Genomic DNA, 13,246 nt, shown 5'->3' on the forward strand with positions numbered 1-13,246 from the left:
CATCTTTTGTTTTATTTCCTAAGAAATTTGGAAGCATGTTTATATAATGCGGTCTAAGCTCAAAGTTAGTTCTATTGACATCGGGTAGCTTATTGTAAGATGGGATTGTATTCCTAGTTGGGTAACACATATTTTGAAGGACAGGTGGATTAGCCATTTCGTTTGTCTCAAAAGATGGTTCAACACAAATTAAACGATTAGTATTATCCCCAACACAAATTTATATATACCAAAACAAATTCTTTTTATAATTTTTTAACTAAAAAAGTTCTAAGAAAAACAAAAGTTAAGTTTTTTTAGGGAAAAAGATAAAAAACTAAAAGGTCTAAAAGATATTGAGAAGGAGAAGGAAAAACTAATTAAAATAAATTAAAAGCAATCACTTTAGGTTCGTCACTTTAAAATTTAGGGTTAAGTCAAGACTCAACTATACCAGTTCCTAACCAAAAACTCTTTTGGTGAAAAGATTAAAGTTTACTCGGTCAGTTAGCCAGGTAATGATAGTACTAGAGGGAGATCAAAGATCAATTAAGTACATCGTTCCTTGCGGAATGCTTTACACAACCACTAAATCTTACTTTAGACACCAACGAATTCAAATAAACTTAAACCAGTTCATTTAATGATTTCTTGTTCCTTAATGAGCTCGAGTCCTTAGGAGCCAACGTCTAATGAGTTTTAAAAGGCTTGGGTTTGTGTAGTGAGGAATTAATGATTTGTGGGCTAAGAAAAGGGTAATGGAATCCCTCATGTTATCTTGATTAAGGGGATTTTTTCTCTTAAGAATATTTTTAAGTGTGTGTCAAATCAAGATGCTCAAATCACTTGGGTGAATTCCTACTAACTATATGTAATGCAACCCAAGCAATTAAAAGCAACTACAAAAGGATGCTAAAAATAAAATATTTTTGTTTTTTTAATTAGGGTTAATAATAAAAAAAGTGAGAAAGAAAGCTCTTGGTTGAGTTTATTATCTTATTAGTAAATGTCCAAGTGGAGGGTGAATTTTATTAGGGTTAACAAAAGTAAAATTTTTTTTAGATCCTAATTGTCTCTAATTGTGAGAAACTAGCCAAAGGGGTGAAATTGAAAAAAACCAGAGAGAAGAGTTACCAAAAGGAAGTCTTCAATCTTCAATCTTCAATCTTCAATCCTTGATTTTTAATCTTTAAAGTGGTTCCTTCATAAGAAAACACACAAATTAAAGAACTAAAATAGAGATGTTCTAATTACAAGTACATTTCCCAGCAACGGCGCCAAATACTTGATAAGGGGTAAATAATAACTAAAGTTGCAAGTGCACAACCATCAAGTTATAGTATAAAAGATTGTCGACTCCCACAAGGAATGTGTTGTAAGGTGTTGTAAGAATCAATCAAAATTAATTCTTAAGTTGTGTGTATGACAATTAGACGTGATAAAAGTGGTTGTAGAGAGATAAAGAAAGTAGATGTGATAGTATGTAAATAAAAACAAAACTAGATTGAGAATGGAGAAAGAAATATCAAGTAAATAAAGGAAAATAAAACCAAGAAAAAATAAGAGAAAAATTTAAGTTTAAAAAGAAAATTCAAGAAAGTAAAACATGGATGATTCAATTATAGATATGAGGAATCTAGAATTAAATCCACTAGCCAATTTTATTTATAGATTATGAACTATTCTCTTTTTATCACATTTTACTCTAAATTTATTAAGCATAGATTATCATACCACTCATAACCTATCAAATTATCATCCAAGTAAAATTAACATTCATGAAAAGAATAACAACTAGATGCTAAATTCTAAAATTTATAAGCATAATCTATCAAAACACTCAACATAAGCATAGATTATCAAACTCTTCTTCTACCAATTAGTTCTCTAGTTGATTCTTCTAAGCATGATCATTTTAAGCATAAGAGAATAATTCACAAATTATAAACAAAAACAAACTAGTTTATACAATTCTAGAATTCCTACAAAAATTAGCTCCATATCTTAGAAAATCAAAACAAAGAAATGAAATATATACTAGAGAAAATAAAAGGAAGAAAATAAGAACTAATTCCTAAGAGGTTTCTAGCCTCTTGAAGAATAAAAGGAAAAGAATGAAAATAAAAACTAATTTTCAAGAAGGTTCTAGCCTTTTTGAGAATAATATAAGAAAATAAAATCTAAACTATGAAAGAAAATAAATTTATATTAAAAAATACAAGAAGATAAAGACATGAAAGTAAATCTACTCTACAAGACATTAAAATAAATATAAATTAAGAGGGTTCTAGCCCATTAATTATCTAAAACAAGAAAAAAATATTATAAGAAAATAAAAGATAAAAGAGAAAATTTACATTACAAGAGGGTTCTAGCCTATTGAAAGCAAACATTCATCTTCATCATCAAACAAAGAGAAGAAACGAAAAATATGAAGAGATAATTTTTTTTATTAATTACAACAAAATTATAATTTTGAAAGGTCTTCTCAATTAAGAGTGATCCTTTGTGACGCCCCTGGTTTCACACAAGGCTACAGTCTAATGTGAACCCAAGGATGTCAAACCTGTCATGCACTCACACTGTATAACAACACATTTCACCATCATGGTAATATCTCTCTAGTAGAATTAACTACAAGAAGTGCAGGTACAGAGTAGATAGAATAAGATAAAAATGCAATGAACATGATAAAGGAAATGAGAGATCCAAATAATCATAAACATGTTCCAACTAGATAAAATAAAGTACAACTGATAAACTAGAACAAATGTGAAATATCTTAATACATAGAGTTGAATAAAATAGTACTAAGGCACTCAGCCTCTATAAAATAAAATACAACTCTAATATCTAAAAACAAATAATATCTAATATGGATCACTGATATACTACTTATAAAATATGACGGTGAGCTAATCTGCATCTCCATTAATCTATGACTCTCCGGACGCCTGACTCGTTGCCTAAAAAGATAGAATCAACGAGCGTCAAAGTGCTAGCGAGATCATCTCTTCCACCCCCAGGGGGAGGGGGTTAGAAGTATATGAAAATACAAGTTAGTACATATAGATATATACAAATTATCTATCCTGAACTAAGTAGAAAATTATATTTAGAAATCCACAACACGAGAATGGGTACGTCGAGCGAAATAACCCAAACAAGGAAACCCTCTTGTATATACCTCGTATCTCAAATTGTGAATCGCTAAATACTAATCCTGAATCCTATGAATAAAATAACGAATAAAAAAAATACAAATCCAAACCTCAACCAATACAAGTCATGTCAAAAATCTCACCCTACCCTCGGGTAGGTGGCGCAGTCACAAGAATAATATTCAGATCAAAGAGAACTCACATAGAATATGCCATGTATGACAAACTCGGTCCTATACCCTACTCTCGGGGTAAATATCATGAGAGCATGAATGCAGTCTGTGTAATCTTCTATTAGAAACAACGATGCTTTTGTAAGGTGTTCACAATATCCTGTGACATCACCACCTTACTCAATCGCCCTGCGAAATGTAGGCATATCAGCCCAATCCAGAATGATGCATCATAGAGTGTAGTCTGCCACGGTCTCATTATAGCATACCAACTAACCTACTCTGAGTGTTGTCTCCCACAGTCTCATTGAAGGATACCAGCTAACCCACTCAAGCATCCACAATATGTTGAAATGCAAAATGCGTCGTTCTCTAACATGACAAATCAAAATATAGAATTACGTACCTCCAAATGCACGTGCGGGCTTAAATTCCAATACGCGTACCCTCATATATAACGCACGTATATCAATGTGCGATTCATACTTAGTGTATACGAACATAACCCGTGAAATAAAGCTAATATGCGCAAAGTTGCCCAGACCAGTCGACCGATCATATGCCATCGGTCGACTGATGGTTTGCACGAAACATGCACAAAAACTCTTATCGATCGATGGATGGCCTATGTCTGGTTGACCGATCAGAGGATAAAGGTCTTCCTACCGAACAACCCTTAGTCGACTGATCATGCTTGATCGGTCTACCGATTAGAGCAAAATTTCAAGATTATTGTAAACATGAAAATATATCAAAAATTAAAATTTCTCAATAACACTCATGTGTAAAACTTAAATCAGCGTATTTAGGATAAATTCTATTGCATGAAAACACGAATACAAATTTGGGAATAAAACTAAAATCCTAACTTGATAATATTTGTAAATTCAACATGAAATTATAATCCAATTAGTAAAGTCTCATGCTTACTTCAATTAAAATCAGAAATCAAATTCAAGAATATCTCCCACAACTTTTTAAATTGAAAAAATTAAACCTTTACATCATATATGTTTAAAGATATGATTTTTATACTTAAAATATGTTTTAGAATCAATCAAATACTGAAATAAAACCAAAGAAAACATGAGATGTGTTTGGAGGAGATGAAACTCACCTCAAAATGTGTTGAACTCCCCAAATACACAAGAAACACGATCCTCCTTCGTCGAAAAACCGCGAATCTCGCTCTCCTCTTGATTCTTGATTCTTGCTTCTCAAATCTCTCAAAACTCACAAAATAAACTCTAGGGTTTAGAGGGGAAGAGAGGTTGTTGTTCAGAGCGTGTGGAAACAAGAAAAAGGGGAGAAAATAGATATATACATATATATACGCAAATGGGCCAAACCAAAACAAAACTGATCCATAAACAAAAATCTGGATTCTGTGCACCCGTTGGTCGACTGATGGCTTGCCATCGGTCGACCGATTAACATGTAAATTCATGCCGACTATTTTCACTTATGCGTGCATGTTTACACTCATATATACTCATATACGTACTTAATCGATCTCAAATCGATTATAACCATACTCATTCATCCCAGATTAGTATCAAACATGATACAAAAATCATTTAATATTATTTTTCACAATATATTCAAATTTACGAGGATTACACCCTCCTCTCCAAATAGAGTTATTATAAAAAAATTTGCACTCAAACCCCTCACCCTCTACCCCTATTTATAGCCTACAATAATAAATGAGAACCGTTAGATATTACTTGGAGATCAAGGATTAAATCTCAGCCATAAAACAGTTTATGCTGCGAACTAATCGGTTGACCAATCGGTTGGTCGATCCATTGGTTTGCAACAAAATTAGTTTTTTATTATTATTTCTTGACTCGATTTCTTCATGGATCCTTAAGCTTTCTTGGCCCTCTTTTGTCTTCATATTTAGGCTTCAATAAATGGTAGAAAATCAGGAGTTTGATGTTTTTGGGCTTTTATTCATTAATCCTTCATTAACCTGTAAATTTAGATAAAACGCATTTATTAGTAACATTTTTATTTAAATAAAATAGATAATGAAGGTATAAAAATGTAATATATGATTATCATAGAGCAATGACCTACATCCCTTGGAAAACCCTTGCATGCATGCACTATAGGAAAAAATAAATGCCTAAGTCACCTTTCTTCTTATTTAATGATGGAAACACCACCTGGATTTGTTTCCATCACATTTATTTAGTACCTTTAAATGATGATTAAAAGGATAACTAACTTGTTAAATGATGAATAAAATGAAGGATAACATGACTACAGGTCACATATAAGTCCTAAAGGTCATATAAACAGACAATTAATTTGTTGATGGACTAACTTGGATAGAAAACCATATGAAAGTCTTGTGCAACCAAATATTTGATCTTTTGTTGTCTCCTTAGCACGCTAAGCTTTAGAATAATTAACTTTTAAACCATATTGAAAGTACAATTCCTTTCTAATGTCAGCTGGGGTGATATATGGACGACTCTTTATAATTAATTGTAGCATACTAGAAATCCATCTTCTCGATGCTCTAGAGTGACTAGTTGAGTTGTTATGTTGTCTACAAGTATGTTGAGGGATAAATTTTTTATAGCAAAGGTAGACACATTGCTCAATGCTGAAGCATGAAGCATCCACAGACAATTTGTTTCTTTCTTGAACATGCAATTAGCACGAACGCATTCATCTCATTATTAACATATATAAAAGAGAATTTCTTATCCATAGAGTAGTATATAAGAGTCATTCTAACTTCTTTTATGCTTTCAAATTGCTACCCTTCTTTAGTAATTGCCTCGTGCTACCATGCAGGGACTCCTGTTGAGTCACTTATTATTAGGATCCTCTCTGATTCCTGGATATGCTCTGATGGCTGTGAGTTCACAGTAGGAAGACTGCAAGTTTAATATAACAAATAATACATGTAAGTCACGTGTTAAAAATAAAAGCAACTAATAACTTGTATGGGTGACAAATAAAATTGAAACGTCACATGTTAATTTTACAGGTCACATATAATAGATAAATATTACAGTTTCCATTATAATGCGTATACAGAGCCTAAAAGGAATCTTTTGAATACTTACTTAAATTTTGTTCCAACCCCTATGGCATGCGTGGATCCTTCCTCTCTTTTAAGTAACAATCACTATTATCGTATTTTACCCCCATTGTACAATGACGATCTATCATGTTGAGAATATCTTTATCTTTTGAAAGCTCAAATGAGACATTGGGAAACTTCCCGAGAGAGTAACTTATTAACAAACTTTCATACAATAATTTTAAATTCTCTGCAGTGTGCATCTTCAATTTAGCTAAGCTTGTTGCAAGATTGAGTTTAATGAGGGTTGAATTGGTGTTCAATGAAATCACACGTATTAAATATTCATCCATTTTGGTCATTGAAGAAGTTAAGAGGAAAAAATAAAGAACATTTTGGTTGTTAAAGATCTTATGATTAGAATCTAAAGAGGGAACAAGATATGAAAAAGAACCTATAAATGACAAGTACAAAATGTTACCCCCATTGTTTGAAGGGAACTAATTATGTTTCCTTCCAATTTTATTTCCCTCCAAAAAGTCCTCTCATTGCCATTAATGCAAGATCTTCTCTTGATTTTTACTTCTAGCCCCATTACTTGTCACTTCTTATTAGACTGTCAAACAATAAATAGGGCAAAAATTAACAATCCACAAAGAAGTAAATTGGGCATTTATCTAAGGATTTTTTATAGAGTGCCCATGAGCACTCTATAAGAGAGGAGAGAGAGAGAAAAAGATGATTGGGAAGGGGATCCCAATGCAAATCAGGTGGACCCCCTCCTCAATCATCTCACTCTATCTCTCTCCTCTTCTATAGAGTGCCCATGGGCACTCTATAGAAAAACCCTTTATCTAAAATACATTATAAATACTTTATCTTTTCTTGGGCTAAGGGTGTTTTAGCATGGATACTTGGGTCCAAATGCTTAAATGAGTTTTTGTTTTTGCTTTTGGGAGGGAGGTGCTTAACTTTTTAAGATTTTCCTCTTATAAACACTTTTCCCAAAATTATTTTATCGTAGTTTTGCATATTTTAAATCGAACTTTTGTTTTCACATTATTAGTTCTTGTTTTAAGTACTTAGTCACGCTTAGATATCATCGTATAAACTCAAAAATCATATTTAGATAGAAAAAAAACCATATGATTAATACTAAACAAACAAATATGGAAAAAATATGTCCAGGCCCCAAAAACAGAAACTTCATGTGCTGCAGCCCCTCCTAGTTTACCCCATGTGGTTCAGCCCATTGAAGTGTGATATTTTGTGCTGCAGCCTCCTTTTTAACAATTCTTACATGCCAGCTAAGCTAAATCCCCAAAATAATCTTATCCCCTCTCCTCAATCCTTCAAACCCAGTTCTCTCTCTCTCTCTCTCTCTCTCTCTCTCTCTCTCTCTCTCTCTCTCTCTCTCTCTCTCTCTCTCTCTCTCTCACCTCTCTTTAAAAACAAGAGCTTTCTCAAGCTCGTCGCCCTGGCCCTGGCCCTCCTCGCTGTCGCCACCTCCGCCCAGGTACTCAAGCCTCCCCCGAGTTCGCCTCCCCTCCTTTCCTCTGCCCGACCTCGTCGCGGTAGCTCACTGCCGCTCCCCGTCTCGCCCTCGACTATGCCGGAGTTCGCCGCTGCGCCTACCACTTTTGAACCCTATAGTATGGTAGGCCGGAGGAGGATGACCAAGAGAAAAGAGTGCATGATGCCCAAGAAAAGTGAAAATGAAGGGGCTGCAGGTACAAGGCCACACTCTTTTTTTTTGGAATTTAATGAGAAGCCACTGCTTGTTAAGGAGATTGTTAGTCAAGATGGCGAAGAGATGCCTGTTGGGTTTGAAATTTTAAGAGCTGATCTTGGTGCTGGATTTGATGAAGGAGATGACGAAGCTTTTTTTGATAAATTTGATGTTGGTATTCTTATCTTTGCTTGGATTTTATCATGGAGTATTCTCCCTGAAGAAATGTTGAATGCCTTAACTTGCAGGAATTTGATGCTAAAATTTGATGTTGGTATTCTTATCTTCGCTTGGATTTCGTGTTCGTGTTAGTTCTAACTCAGTTCATGTTAGCTCTAAATAGTTAGTGTTCTAATTTAGAACTAACAAGAACTGAGTTAGAACTAACAGGAACTGAGTTAGAACTAACATAAACCCAGTTAGACCTAACATGAGTTAGAACTAATTGGAAAGCTGGAGTCGTGCTCAAGCCGTGAAATGCCGCGTGCGATGTCCTCAAGGAAGCAAAACACTTAAATAATTTGATTTGCATATAAGTTGGCTCCATAACCCGTATAATAGGTATTCAAACCGATGGTTCTGAGACTAAATTCATACCACGAATGCTCTCATTCTCTACCCACTGATTTTTTTTGTCTTTCATGTTCCATGATCACATACTAATTTGGATTTAATATTTTTATTTTATATGCTTTTCAGAATTAGTGCAGCATTATTCCAAAAACCGACGCCCAAATCCTCCTGTATCACAGCTGTTCCTCTCTTCGCTCCTTGCAAATCCTTGTCGTGTTGTTAACAACGTCGACACGATCACTGAAATCACAATATTCTTTCGATAATTAATTCACTAATCAATGCATAATGCGCATTTGGGAGTTTACAACATCTGCAGAAAGCTTTCTTGTGTCATTTCGTAACTATCATTGTATAAATTAGAACTAACTTGGTATAAAATAAAACTAATATTGTATAAATTAGAACTAACTTGGTATAAATTAGAACTAACGTGGTATAAATTAGAACTAACGTGGTTAAAATTAGAACTAATTTGTTATAAATTAGAACTAACTTGTTATAAATTAGAACTAATATGGTTAAAATTAGAACTAACGTGATATAAAATAGAACTAACTTGGTATAAATTAGAACTAACGCGGTATAAAATAGAACTAATGTGGTATAAATTAGAACTAACTTGGTATAAATTAGAACTAACGTGGTATAAAATAGAACTAACGTGGTGTAAATTAGAACTAACGCGGTATAAAATAGAACTAACGTGGTATAAATTAGAACTAACTTGGTATAAATTAGAACTAACGTGATATAAAATAGAACTAACGTGGTATAAATTAGAACTAACATGGTATAGAATAGAACTAACACTGTGCAGATTAGAACTAACACGCTACAGAATAGAACTAACACTATATAGATTAGAACTAACACGCTACAGAATAGAACTAACACTGTGTAAATTAGAACTAACACGCTACAGAATAGAACTAACATTGTATAGATTAGAACTAACACAGTACAAAATAGAACTAATACTGTGTAGATTAGAACTAACACGGTACAGAATAGAACTAATACTGTGTAGATTAGAACTAACACGCTACAGAATAGAACTAACACTGTGTAGATTAGAACTAACACGCTACAGAATAGAACTAACACTATGTAGATTAGAACTAACACGCTACAGAATAGAACTAACACTGTGTAGATTAGAACTAACACGCTACAGAGTTAGTTCTATTTTTATACTAAGTTAGTTCTATTTTATACCACGTTAGTTCCATTTTATACAAAGTTAGTTCTATTTTATACTAAGTTAGTTTTATGTTATAACAAGTTAGTTCTAATTTTAACCCCATTAGTTCTAATTTTAACCACTCTCCGTGCGCCTCTCTCATTTGGGTACCGTGGGCTCCAACCAAACAAGTACCTAACAACAAATAATTACAACAAATCATAGGATTGTGATAGTTACGGAATGGCATTTTTATTTTATATGCTTTTCAGAATTAGTGCATCATTATACCAAAAACCGACGCCCAAATCCTGCTGTATCACGGTTGTTCCTCTCTTCGCTCCTTGCAAATCCTTGTCGTGTTGTTAACAACGTCGACACGATCACTGAAATCACCATATTCTTTCGATAATTAATTCACTAATCAATGCATAATGCGCATTTGGGAGTTTGCAACATCTGCAGAAAGCTTTCTTGTGCCATTTCGTAACTATCATTGTATAAATTAGAACTAACTTGGTATAAAATAGAACTAACATTGTATAAATTAGAACTAACTTGGTATAAAATAGAACTAACATTGTATAAATTAGAACTAACTTGGTATAAAATAGAACTAACATTGTATAAATTAGAACTAACTTGGTATAAATTAGAACTAACGTGGTATAAATTAGAACTAACGTGGTTAAAATTAGAACTAATTTGTTATAAATTAGAACTAACTTGTTATAAATTAGAACTAATATGGTTAAAATTAGAACTAACGTGGTATAAAATAGAACTATCTTGGTATAAAATAGAACTAACTTGGTATAAAATAGAACTAACGTGGTATAAATTAGAACTAACTTGGTATAAATTAGAATTAACGTGGTATAAAATAGAACTAACGTGGTATAAATTAGAACTAACGCGGTATAAAATAGAACTAACGTGGTATAAATTAGAACTAACTTGGTATAAATTAGAACTAACGCGGTATAAAATAGAACTAACGTGGTATAAATTAGAACTAACATGGTATAGAATAGAACTAACACTGTGCAGATTAGAACTAACACGCTACAGAATAGAACTAACACTGTATAGATTAGAACTAATACGCTACAGAATAGAACTAACACTGTGTAGATTAGAACTAACACGCTACAGAATAGAACTAACACTGTGTAGATTAGAACTAACATGCTACAGAATAGAACTAACACTGTGTAGATTAGAATTAACACGCTACAGAAATAGAACTAACACTGTGTAGATTAGAACTAACACGCTACAGAATAGAACTAACACGCTACAGAATAGAACTAACACTGTGTAGATTAGAACTAATACGCTACAGAATAGAACTAACACTGTGTAGATTAGAACTAACACGCTACAGAGTTAGTTCTATTTTTATACTAAGTTAGTTATATTTTATACCAAGTTAGTTTTATTTTATACTAAGTTAGTTTTATGTTATAACACGCTAGTTCTAATTTTAACCCCATTAGTTCTAATTTTAACCACTCTCCGTGCGCCTCTCTCATTTGGGTACCGTGGGCTCCAACCAAACAAGTACCTAACAACAAATAATTACAACAAATCACAGGATTGTGATAGTTACACAAATAATTACAACAAATCACAGGATTGTGATAGTTACGGAATGACACAAGAAAGCTTTCTGCAGATGTTGCAAACTCCCAAATGCTCATTATGCATTGATTAGTGAATTAATTATTGAAAGAATATGGTGATTTCAGTGATCGTGTCGACGTTGTTAACAACACGACAAGGATTTACAAGGAGCAAAGAGAGGAACAGCCGTGATACAGCAGGATTTGGACGTCTGTTTTTGGAATAATGCTGCACTAATTCTGAAAAGCATATAAAATAAAAATGCTAAATCCAAATTAGTATGTGATCATGGAACAGGAAAGACAAAAAAATCAGTGGGTAGAGAATGAGAGCATTTGTGGTATGAATTTAGTCCCAGAACCATCGGTTTGGATACCTATTATACGGGTTATGGAGCCAACTTATATGCAAATCAAAATAAAAAAGGACAGCTATCAAGATTGTTTAATCTATGACATTACTCACGGGAACTTATATGCAAATCAAATTATTTAAGTGTTTTGCTTCCTTGAGGACATCGCACGCGGTATTTCACGGCTTGAGCACGACTCCAGCTTTCCAATTAGTTCTAACTCATGTTAGGTCTAACTGAGTTTATGTTAGTTCTAACTCAGTTCATGTTAGTTCTAACTCAGTTCTTGTTAGTTCTAAATTAGAACACTAACTATTTAGAGCTAACATGAACTGAGTTAGAACTAACACGAATACGAAAACCAAGCGAAGATAAGAATACCAACATCAAATTTTAGCATCAAATTCCTGCAAGTTAAGGCATTCAATATTTCTTCAGGGAGAATACTCCATGACAAAATCCAAGCAAAGATAAGAATACCAACATCAAATTTATCAAAAAAAGCTTCGCATCCTCCTCCGAGCTCAGCACGAAATCAGCTCTAAAATTCAACCCAATAGGCATCTCTTCCATCTTGCTAACAATCTCCTTAACAGCACTGATCTTCTCACTCAAAGATTCAAAAAAAAAGTGGCTGTCTGCAGCCCCCTTCAGTTTTCACTTTTTGAATCACTCTTATTTCTCTTGTATCCTCCTTCGGCCTACCATACTATAGGTTCAACATAGTGGTAGGCGCAGCGCGAATCCGTAGTCAACGAGACGGGGAAGCGCGCAGCATACCGCACGAGCTCGGGCGGATGAAAGAGGAGCGGCGGCGAAACGTCGGGGAGGCTTGGATTTGGCCTGCAAAGGTGCACGCGAGGAGCGAGACCAGCGCCGACGAGCTATGAGACAAACCCCTTGTTTTTAAAGTGAAGAAGATAGAGAGAGAGAGAGAGAGAGAGAGAGAGAGAGAGAGAGAACTGGGTTTGAAGGATTGAGGAGAGGGGATAATGTTATTTTGGGGATTTTAGCTTAGCTGACATGTAATAAATGCTAAAAAGGGGTTGCAGCACAAAATATCACACTTCAAGGGGCTGAACCACATGGGGGAAACTAGGAGGGGCTGCAGCACATGAAGTTTCTGTTTTGGGGGCCTGAACACATTTTTCCTAACAAATATATTAAAAAAGGGAAAATATGTCCAGGCCCCAAAAGCAAAAACTTCATGTGACAAAGCCCCTCATATTTTTCCCCATGTGGATCAGCCCCTTGAAGTGTGACACTTTGTACTGCAGCCCATTTTAATTAATTATCACATGCCAGCTAAAGTAAAATTCCCAAACTATCCTTATCCTCTCTCCTCTCTGACCCAGCACTCACATCATCTCTCTCTCATCTCTCTCTCATCTCTCCTCTCTCTCTCTCTCATCTCCTCTCTCTTTCTC

This window comes from Asparagus officinalis, chromosome 6 (assembly GCF_001876935.1).
Source record: "Asparagus officinalis chromosome 6, Aspof.V1, whole genome shotgun sequence".
Taxonomy (NCBI): Eukaryota; Viridiplantae; Streptophyta; class Magnoliopsida; order Asparagales; family Asparagaceae; genus Asparagus; species Asparagus officinalis.